This window comes from Panulirus ornatus, chromosome 18, assembly GCF_036320965.1.
Source record: "Panulirus ornatus isolate Po-2019 chromosome 18, ASM3632096v1, whole genome shotgun sequence".
In the NCBI taxonomy this organism is placed as follows: Eukaryota; Metazoa; Arthropoda; class Malacostraca; order Decapoda; family Palinuridae; genus Panulirus; species Panulirus ornatus.
This window is the reverse complement of record NC_092241.1, coordinates 51798003-51809654: the sequence shown is the minus strand read 5'-3', so window position 1 is coordinate 51809654 and position 11652 is coordinate 51798003.

Sequence of the window (11652 nt, the reverse complement as noted above, 5' to 3'; positions counted from 1 at the left end):
AGTGAGGAGTTTTGATCAAGAGAGTAAGGTGTGTGTGCAAGTAGTCAGAGTAGGATGAGTGGTTTCAGGTAAAGGTGGGTCTGCATCAGGGATGTGTTATTTTACTCTGGCTGTTTAATTTGTTTATGGACGAGTTGGTGAAGGAGGCAAGTGAAAGGATCTTGGAGAGGGGTGGGGGCACCTGGGAGTTGAGTTAGTTGTTGTTTGCTGATGGTCATGGGTAAAGAGAAGAGTTGGTGAAAACCTTATGTAAGGTGAATCTTGTGGCAGATTCAAGTTAGAAACTGCAGAAGTTGGTACTGGTGTTTGGGAAAATGTGTGAAAGGAGTAAGTTGAGAGAAATTGTGAATATAAGTAATGTTGTTAGGTTTAGCAGCACAAAGAGAGGGTAGTTGGAGTGAGTTTGAATGGAGAGAACAAAGGTAATGAAGTGTTTTAGCCACCTGGGAGTGGACACGGCAGCAAATGAAACCTTGGTAATTGAGGCAAGTCCTGGGATGGGTGAGGGTGTGAAGAAGGTTATGGGAGCATTAAAGAATTTGTGGAAAGAGAGATCAGTATCTCAGAGGGCATAAATGGTATGTTTGAAGTTGTAGTAGATCTTATGGTGGTGTATAAATGTGAGACATGGCTAAAGGAAAGAATGTATGGAAAAGGGTGAATGTGTTGGAAATAAAATATTTGAGGACAGTATGTGGTGTGAGGAGAATTGATCAAGTAAGTAATGACAGGGCAAGAGAGAGGTATGGTAATAAGAAGAGTACAGTTGAAAAAGCTCAAGAGGTTCTGTAGAAACATTTTGAATATATTGAGAGAATGAGGGAGAAGTCGATAGAAGCATCAGAGAAAAGGGGACAAGGAGAAGGGGGAGACCAAATTGAAGATGGACAGATTCAGATACAAAGAATACAAAGGAATTCAAATAGCAGCAGACCACTGGGTCCTTTTTGGCTGTTTGTGATAGTGGAAGATATCAGAAACTCGCAGATTAGTATGGTGAAAGTTAGAAGGCATACATATGATTCAAGAAAGTAACCTGCAAATTGTCATTGTGATTATAGAGGAGCAAAAAATATAAGTCATGGACTTGAAGTGAAGTATTCATGAAGTCTTTTCTTTAAAAAATGTATCTTTAGTACTGCTTTCAACCACTCTGATTGACAGTTCATTCCCTATTTTAGTAATCCTATTGAAGAATAAATATGTTGCCTCATTTTAGATAAAACATTTGTCCATGTTTGCATCCATTAGTACAAGTAAAATCAGATGAATTGAGTCTTAAGTAACTTGATAGATCAAGATTTTCAAAGCCTTTGACAATTTTGAGTATTTGAATTATATCATCTTGTAACCTTCTCTTTTCTAAGCTAAATATATTTAAGTTGTTTAATCTGATCTCGTAGGATTTGTTTCTCATTCTGGGAATCATCTTGGTAGCTCAACGCTGTAGTCTCTCCATTTTGTCTATGTCTTTTAAGTATTTGTTTATGTTTATTATACTTTGTCGCTATCTCCTGCATTAGCGAGGTAGCGCAAGGAAACAGACAAAAGAATGGCCCAACCCACCCACATACACATGTATATACATACACATCCACACACGCAAATATACATACCTATACGTCTCAATGTATACAAATATATATACACACATAGACATATACAAATATACACATGTACATAATTCATACTGTCTGCCCTTATTCATTAACGTCGCCACCCCACCACACTTGAAATGAAAACCCCCTCCCCCCGCATGTGTGCGAGGTAGCACTAGGAAAAGACAACAAAGGCCACATTCGTCCACACTCAGTCTCTAGCTGTCATGTATAATCCACCGAAACCACAGCTCCCTTTCCACATCCAGGCCCCACAAAACTTTCCATGGTTTACCCCAGATGCTTCACATGCCCTGGTTCAATCCATTGACAGCACGTCGACCCAGTATACCACATCGTTCCAATTCACTCTATTCCTTGCACGCCTTTCACCTTCCTGCATGTTCAGGCCCCGATCACTCAAAATCTTTTTCACTCCATCTTTCCACCTCCAATTTGGTCTCCCACTTCTCCTCGTTCCCTCCACCTCTGACACATATATCCTCTTTGTCAATCTTTCCTCACTCTTTTTCTCCCTGTGACCAAACTGTTTCGAAAAACCCTCTTCTGCTCTCTCATCCACACTCTTTTTACTACCACACATCTCTCTTACCCTTTCATTACTTACACGATCAAACCACCTCACACCACATATTGTCCTCAAACATCTCATTTCCAGCACATCCACTCTTCTCCGCACAACTCTATCTATAGCCCATGCCTTGCAGCCATATAGCATTGTTGGAACCACTATTCCTTCAAACATACCCATTTTTGGTTTCCAAGATAACGTTCTCGACTTCCACACATTTTTCAACGCTCCCAGAACTTTGCCCCCTCCCTCACCCTATGATTCACTTCCGCTTCCATGGTTCCATCTGCTGCCAAATCCACTCCCAGATACCTAAAACACTTCACTTCCTCCAGTTTTTCTCCATTCAAACTTACCTCCCAGTTGACTTGTCCCTCAACCCTACTGTACCTAATAACCTTGCTCTTATTCACATTTACTCTCAGCTTTCTTCTTTCACACACTTTACCAAACTCAGTCACCAGCTTCTGCAGTTTCTCACACGAATCAGCCACCAGTGCTGTATCATCAGCGAACAACAACTGACTCACTTCCCAAGCTCTCTCGTCCAAAACAGACTGCATACTTGTCCCTCTTTCCAAAACTCTTGCATTCACCTCCCTAACAACCCCATCCATAAACAAATTAAACAACCATGTAGACATCACGCACCCCTTCCACAAACCAACATTCACTGAGAACCAATCACTTTCCTCTCTTCCTACACATACACATGCCTTACATCCTCGATAAAAACTTTTCACTGCTTCTAACAACTTGCCTCCCACACCATATATCCTTAATACCTTCCACAGAGCATTGCTATCAACTCTATCATATGCCTTCTCCAGATCCATAAATGCTACATACAAATCCATTTGCTTTTCTAAGTATTTCTCACATACATTCTTCAAAGCAAACACCTGATCCACACATCCTTTACCACTTCTGAAACCACACTGCTCTTCCCCAATCTGATGCTCTGTACATGCCTTCACCCTCTCAGTCAATACCCTTCTGCATAATTTCCTAGGAATACTCAGCAAACTTATACCTCTGTAATTTGAGTACTCACTCTTATCCCCTTTGCCTTTGTACAATGGCACTATGCAAGCATACCGCCAGTCCTCAGGCACCTCACCATGAGTCATACATACATTAAGTAACCTTACTAACCAGTCAACAATACAGTCACCCCCCTTTTTTAATAAATTCCACTGGAATACCATCCAAACCTACTGCCTTGCCGGCTTTCATCTTCCACAGAGCTTTTACTACCTCTTCTCTGTTTACCAAATCATTTTCCCTAACCCTCTCACTTTGCACACCACCTCGACCAAAACACCCTGTATCTGCCACTCTATCATCAAACACATTCATTTGTATTACTGGTACGTAAGACTTTGCCCTTATTGATATTAAAATTTATTTGCCACTTATGAGTGCAGTTCATCAGTTTGTCTTTGTCAATATGTAATGTTCAAGTTCATTTGTAGATTACTTCCCAGCTTTCTGTCATCAGCAAATTTTGTTATCTTACAATGCAGCCCTTTACCAATATTATATATATGAGATAGAGTGAATAAGATTTTTAGTGCCTGTGGCTTGAACATGCAGGAGAGTGAAGGTGTGCACAGGATAGAGTAAATTGGAGCAATGCTGTTTTTGGTGCTGTATTGCTAATGCAGAAAATAGTGAACAAGCCTGAAAGAAAAGAAAGACTGTATGTATGTGTCTCTATATTGGATCAGTTTTTGCAAGTCATGTGCAGCTAAGTGGTGATAAGTTTTCATATGCACAATATATGAAGACTTAAAGAATGTATTGTGACCAAGCTTACCACAGATACTACATGAAGTTATACATCAGGTCAAATTTTGCAGTTTCGGGGCAAGGTCTTTTAGGGCACCAAATCAGATGTAGAGTGCATAAGTGTTCTATTAACATAAGCTATTGCTACCTTTGGACACTGTTGCCCAGCTTTTTGCTCCATAGGTTGTTACTTGTGTAAATGTACTTTAAGAATAATTGCCCTTACTTTTTACAGAACAAAAGGATCTTTTAAAGTGGAATTTGATGCTGTTACACTTTTACTATACAGATTTCAATTGCTTTATAGTGTATCATTGCAGGGTAGTGTCTGAAAATTAAGTTGTTACTTGAATAAGTGCACTATAAGAGTAATCATCTTTATTTCTTAAAGTACAAAAAGATCTTTTTTTTTAAATGGAATATAACATTCCCAGACTTTTCCTATACAGATTTCAGTTGCTATATGGTGTAGTAAGAGAATTTTGCATATATAATGACTCTGAAAAATAATTAATGTAGACCCAAAATAAGATTCATAGTCTCAAAAACCAGACCTAACAATACCAGGCAATCTAGTTACTTTAGAAAGTTGCAGCATCCACCAAGCAGGCATTCCAATGTATTGCAATACGATGATGATACAAAATGAATTCTTACATTGTACTTTTGCATTAAAACCTTCTCAGGTCTCCGTACAACTACGATCAGAAAGTGCATGTAGCACTACCTATTCAACCTATATCAATGTAAAGTTGAAAGAGTGTATGAAAGGAGGACCTTGAGAGTGAATATGAAGAAAAACATTATTAGGTTTAGCAGAGATGAAGGAGACTTTAGTTGGGGAGTGAATTTGAATGGAGAAAATTTTGACAACGTGAAGTATTTTAGGTACCTGGAAGTGGACATGGCAGCAAATGGAACCATGGAAGCAAAAGTGAGTCATGAGATGGAGGAGCGGGAGATTCAGGAAGCATAGTAGAATGTGTAGAAAAAGAGGTTGTTATCTGGGAGGGCAAAAATGCACTAGAGTTCCCTGTTAAGAGTGAGACACTAAAGACTAAAAAGTGGCATTGCAATGTACTTCACCAGTTATGAAGCTTTGATCAAGTAAATACTAAAATGTTAAAGTGTGATTGAGAGAGCTGAAGAGACTGTGCTGATATGGTTTAGAAATATGCAGAGAATAAGAAAGGAGATGTTGAAGAGGATATGTGTCATAGTATAGGGGACAAGAAGATGGAGACTAGATTGGAGATGGAAAGACAGAAAGATTTTGAGTGATTGGGGCCTTAACATGCAGGAGAGTAAAAGGCATTCACAAGATGGAATGCATTGGAACAGTGTGGTATACAGGGGTCAGTGTGCTGTCACTGACTTAACCAGGGCATGTGAAGTGGCCAGGGGAAACCATGGAAAGGTCTGTGTGGCCTGGTTGTGGATAGGAGTCTGTGATTTCAGTGCGTTGCACACGTCAGAGAGAGTAGATTCACGTGAGTGAATGTGGCCTTTCTTTGTCTTTTCTTGGTGCTTCCTTGCTGACTTGGTGAGTGGCAATCTAGAATGAAAATAAATCCATTTACAGAATTTTTTCACACTTTCATTTCCCTCATCAGTAAGGTAGTGCTAGGAACAGATGAAGAGATGGCATCATTAGCTTACATCCACTCTCTTTTGCCATCATGCATGATGTACTGAAACGAGAACACCTTATCCATACCAGACCGCACAGCCCTTTCTGTAATTTCTCTCAACTTCGTATGCCCAGGTTCAGTCTACTGACAGTCCATTTTCCCCTGTAAATCAAATCACTCTAACCCTAGTACACCTCACATTCTCCTGTATGCACAGGTCCCAAGCCCTCAGAACCCATCCATCCCCCACCTCCTTAGTTTCCCCCTTTTCCTTGTTTCCTCCACTTTTGACATATTTATGTTATGGAAATTCATATTTAATTTCAGTACAACCATACCAGAAAGAAAAGGACTTAACACATATGGCAATGGAAACAACTACAGAGACACTCATCTAAGAACACACTATCCTCTTTGCCTTTGTCCAAGTAACCAGACTCACATCCAGATCCACTCTCCCACAACTGTTAGTGATGACAGACTAGAAGGACAAGGAGGAAGATTCATAACACTTGTCCACCAAACAATACCATTCCCAACACTGTTGACACTAAAAAAAACAGCTTATCCAATGACAACTTAAAAATACAGTCTGCAAGAGAAAAATCCACAGTACTTACTGGAGGGATGTCTGATCATTATCTTGTGGAGGCTAAGGTGAAGATTTGTATGGGTTTTCAGAAAAGAAGAGTGAATGTTGGGGTGAAGAGGGTGGTGAGAGTAAGTGAGCTTGGGAAGGAGACTTGTCTGAGGAAGTACCAGGAGAGACTGAGTACAGAATGGAAAAAGGTGAGAACAATGGAAGTAAGGGGAGTGGGGGAGGAATGGGATGTATTTAGGGAATCAGTGATGGATTGCGCAAAAGATGCTTGTGGCATGAGAAGAGTGGGAGGTGGGTTGATTAGAAAGGGTAGTGAGTGGTGGGATGAAGAAGTAAGAGTATTAGTGAAAGAGAAGAGAGAGGCATTTGGATGATTTTTGCAGGGAAAAAATGCAATTGAGTGGGAGATGTATAAAAGAAAGAGACAGGAGGTCAAGAGAAAGGTGCAAGAGGTGAAAAAAAGGGCAAATGAGAGTTGGGGTGAGAGAGTATCATTAAATTTTAGGGAGAATAAAAAGATGTTCTGGAAGGAGGTAAATAAAGTGTGTAAGACAAGGGAGCAAATGGGAACTTCAGTGAAGGGCGCAAATGGGGAGGTGATAACAAGTAGTGGTGATGTGAGAAGGAGATGGAGTGAGTATTTTGAAGGTTTGTTGAATGTGTTTGATGATAGAGTGGCAGATATAGGGTGTTTTGGTTGAGGTGGTGTGCAAAGTGAGAGGGTTAGGGAAAATGATTTGGTAAACAGAGAAGAGGTAGTAAAAGCTTTGCGGAAGATGAAAGCCGGCAAGGCAGCAGGTTTGGATGGTATTGCAGTGGAATTTATTAAAAAAGGGGGTGACTGTATTGTTGACTGGTTGGTAAGGTTATTTAATGTATGTATGACTCATGGTGAGGTGCCTGAGGATTGGCGGAATGCGTGCATAGTGCCATTGTACAAAGGCAAAGGAGATAAGAGTGAGTGCTCATATTACAGAGGTACAAGTTTGTTGAGTATTCCTGGTAAATTATATGGGAGGGTATTGATTGAGAGGGTGAAGGCATGTACAGAGCATCAGATTGGGGAAGAGCAGTGTGGTTTCAGAAGTGGTAGAGGATGTGTGGATCAGGTGTTTGCTTTGAAGAATGTATGTGAGAAATACTTAGAAAAGCAAATGGATTTGTATGTAGCATTTATGGATCTGGAGAAGGCATATGATAGAGTTGATAGAGATGCTCTGTGGAAGGTATTAAGAATATATGGTGTGGGAGGCAAGTTGTTAGAAGCAGTGAAAAGTTTTTATCGAGGATGTAAGGCATGTGTACGTGTAGGAAGAGAGGAAAGTGATTGGTTCTCAGTGAATGTAGGTTTGCGGCAGGGGTGTGTGATGTCTCCATGGTTGTTTAATTTGTTTATGGATGGGGTTGTTAGGGAGGTGAATGCAAGAGTTTTGGAAAGAGGGGCAAGTATGAAGTCTGTTGGGGATGAGAGAGCTTGGGAAGTGAGTCAGTTGTTGTTCGCTGATGATACAGCGCTGGTGGCTGATTCATGTGAGAAACTGCAGAAGCTGGTGACTGAGTTTGGTAAAGTGTGTGAAAGAAGAAAGTTAAGAGTAAATGTGAATAAGAGCAAGGTTATTAGGTACAGTAGGGTTGAGGGTCAAGTCAATTGGGAGGTGAGTTTGAATGGAGAAAAACTGGAGGAAGTGAAGTGTTTTAGATATCTGGGAGTGGATCTGGCAGCAGATGGAACCATGGAAGTGGAAGTGGATCATAGGGTGGGGGAGGGGGCGAAAATTCTGGGAGCCTTGAAGAATGTGTGGAAGTCGAGAACATTATCTCGGAAAGCAAAAATGGGTATGTTTGAAGGAATAGTGGTTCCAACAAAGTTGTATGGTTGGAGGCGTGGGCTATGGATAGAGTTGTGCGCAGGAGGATGGATGTGCTGGAAATGAGATGTTTGAGGACAATGTGTGGTGTGAGGTGGTTTGATCGAGTAAGTAACGTAAGGGTAAGAGAGATGTGTGGAAATAAAAAGAGCGTGGTTGAGAGAGCAGAAGAGGGTGTTTTGAAATGGTTTGGGCACATGGAGAGAATGAGTGAGGAAAGATTGACCAAGAGGATATATGTGTCGGAGGTGGAGGGAACGAGGAGAAGAGGGAGACCAAATTGGAGGTGGAAAGATGGAGTGAAAAAGATTTTGTGTGATCGGGGCCTGAACATGCAGGAGGGTGAAAGGAGGGCAAGGAATAGAGTGAATTGGAGCGATGTGGTATACCGGGGTTGACGTGCTGTCAGTGGATTGAATCAAGGCATGTGAAGCGTCTGGGGTAAACCATGGAAAGCTGTGTAGGTATGTATATTTGCGTGTGTGGACGTATGTATATACATGTGTATGGGGGTGGGTTGGGCCATTTCTTTCGTCTGTTTCCTTGCGCTACCTCGCAAACGCGGGAGACAGCGACAAAAAAAAAAAAAAAAAAAACTGCATAATCAACATGTACATAACTTTCTTCTCCACATTCCTTCAGATATACTCCCCAGCTTTAAAACCTGACCAGCATACCTAACACTTCTCTGTGGAGATTTCTTTGCTCACCATCTCAGTTTGTTTAACTAGCGTCCAAGATCCTGAAGGTGAACTGTTAACAAATAGACTGCAACTTTTAAATACATTTAACTTACACAGCCAGCCAACATGACTCCTAAACTACCATCTGCAGCAGACAACCTTGTTAGATGGCTCCTGCTCACAGACTGCCTGCTGCAAGCTACACAAACTATCCTTTGACCATATGCACATCCAAATTAACACTCCACCTGCCCACCCAGTCCACACACCATTTCCTGCGTTAGCAAGGTAACGCAAGGAAACAGATGAAAGAATGGCCCAACCTACCCAAATACTCATGTATATACATAAACATGTACATATACATGTCTATACATTTCAAAGTATACATACTTATACATACATATACATACGTTTACATACATAATTTCACCTAATGCCACATGTTGTGTCCTTAGTACAGTATACTGTCACCTCACAACAAAGTATACTTTGGGTTTGCATCATAGTAGACTGTTAAAACACACTTTCAAACCACAATATTAGTCCGTTTCATATGATTATACCATTGCCTCTTGCCACTATACTTTGTCATGTCAAGCCACAGTGTATTCAGTCTCATTCTGTATTAATCATTCCACACACCACTGTGTTGTCACCTTACACCACATTACCACCTCACACCACAATATTGTTTTTAACTTTGATATTATTTGCCACCTTACAACATTGTTGTCATCTCATACCATACCATGTTTTCATCTTGTGCCTCATTGTAACATTGATTTACCCTAAACTAATATCTAACATTATCTCATCACCTCACACTGAAATTATTATATCACAGTACACAGTTTCTTCCAACCACAATGTATCATTACTTCTTATTTCAGACCAAACTGTTACCTTACTTTACATTATGATGTCATCTTCTGCCAAAGTATACCATAACCATAAAATCCAATAATTTATCTCCTATCACATTATATTGTCACCTGATATCAAAGTATAATGGAACCACAGAACACTATAAATATTCACGTTACATGCAAAGGGCTGTAACTATTTCAGCATAAGTGTTTTTACCAAACTGACAGAAGTAACTAATGAAAGAAAATTTAAATTCAGTCTTAAACATTGTCAGCAATATAGTGGCAAAAAAAGGATTGAAAAATAAAACATGCCAAAATTAATCTGGACTTAATCCAGTTTTAATGATTTTTAACTAGCACAGGGAGAGACATAACTCCATTTAGTATCCCAGCTGCTTCATCAAAGACATTATAGAAATACTAACCATTTGTTGTTGAAAAAAACCCAGCAAACTATATATCTTCACAATATCAAAGATGTGTCCCATGGTATAATTATAAAGAAAGCTCCATAAACTTCAGTATTAATAATGTATTTCAATACATATAATAAATTCAAACACTGTGAACACAAAATGGTGAATTACAACAATTTCAGACTACATTCCTCCTCCCCTTTTATTTTCTTTAATTAAGAACAGACCATTTTTTTTAATTTTTTAAAGTCTGAATAAAACTTGGTTGCTTCTATAGAATACATCACAGACTTTTCATTCACCTACTAATACATCACAGACCTCATAGATATGTAGTGGAAGACCATTGGAGATCATTAAAAGTTCTGAGGATATGTTCATTACAGTTACAAGTTTCAAGGCATGTCCAATGCAGATCCTTTCACTGAAAGGTGTGTCCTGCAGATCCTTACAACCCTAAGATATTGTTCCAGTTTTTCACATATTCATTAAAGGAGTTATTTACAGATCTTCTATCTACCTATATCTCTGACACCTGTTCCCTTAGTGAACTCCCATCAAGGGGTGGCCATGGCAAAAGTCTTCACTTATCCCTGTCATACACACCTTCCTTGCATACACCATTCCACATACTCCTCCACCATTTTTTTCCCTCTAGTGTTCCTCCACCCTATTTGCCCATGGCCCATGTCACAGGTGGTCTTCCTCTCACACCAACCCCTTTTATTGTACGGTCATACACTCTCCTTGTAAATTCTGTCTTGCATTCTTTCCACATGCCCAAACCACCTCAAAGTATTAAAGTTTCCACATTCTGCCACTCTACAATTCATTCCTTTGACATTCCCCACCATACCACATCTCTCATATACCCATTCATTTCTTTTTTCATTCCATCTAGTCACACCACATGCTCTTCTCAAATAGCTTATTTCCAAAGCCTGGATTCAAAACCACTATGACTCATTCCATGCCCATGTTTCGACTGCATAGGGCAAGGTTGGGAGGACTGTGCTGTTCCTTAATCCTCTTCACTTCCATTCTTACAACTCTACCCTCCATTATTCAATTAAGGAATCCAGAGACTCATCTCCCCTGTACTGCTCTCTTCCTCCATATCGCCAAACTTACCCAAGACAGTTCCCAAACCCTTAAATTCTCTTACTTCTTCCAGTCTAACCATCCCCCCCTCTCCAATGCTCAATTTGGTACACTTTCTTCTTTAACTCCATATGGTCTTCTTTATATGGTTTTACAAAACTTATCCTTTCACTGTTTCCCTTCGAACACCATTACTTTTACTTGCATTTACCTTCAGTCACCACTTACATCATAAAACACACGTACAACCTCCAGCAACTCCTCTTCACTCTCAGCAAACAACACAGTATCATCTGCAAATAGGCTTGCCACTTTCCACCATATCTCATCACTGAACCCCTTTTCCCTAGTCTTGCTTTCATCTCTCTTATCACTCCATCCATATTTGTATATTTTTTTATTTGCTTTGTCGCTGTCTCCCGCGTTAGCGAGGTAGCGCAAGGAAACAGACAAAAGAATGGCCCAACTCACCCACATACACACGTACATACATACACGT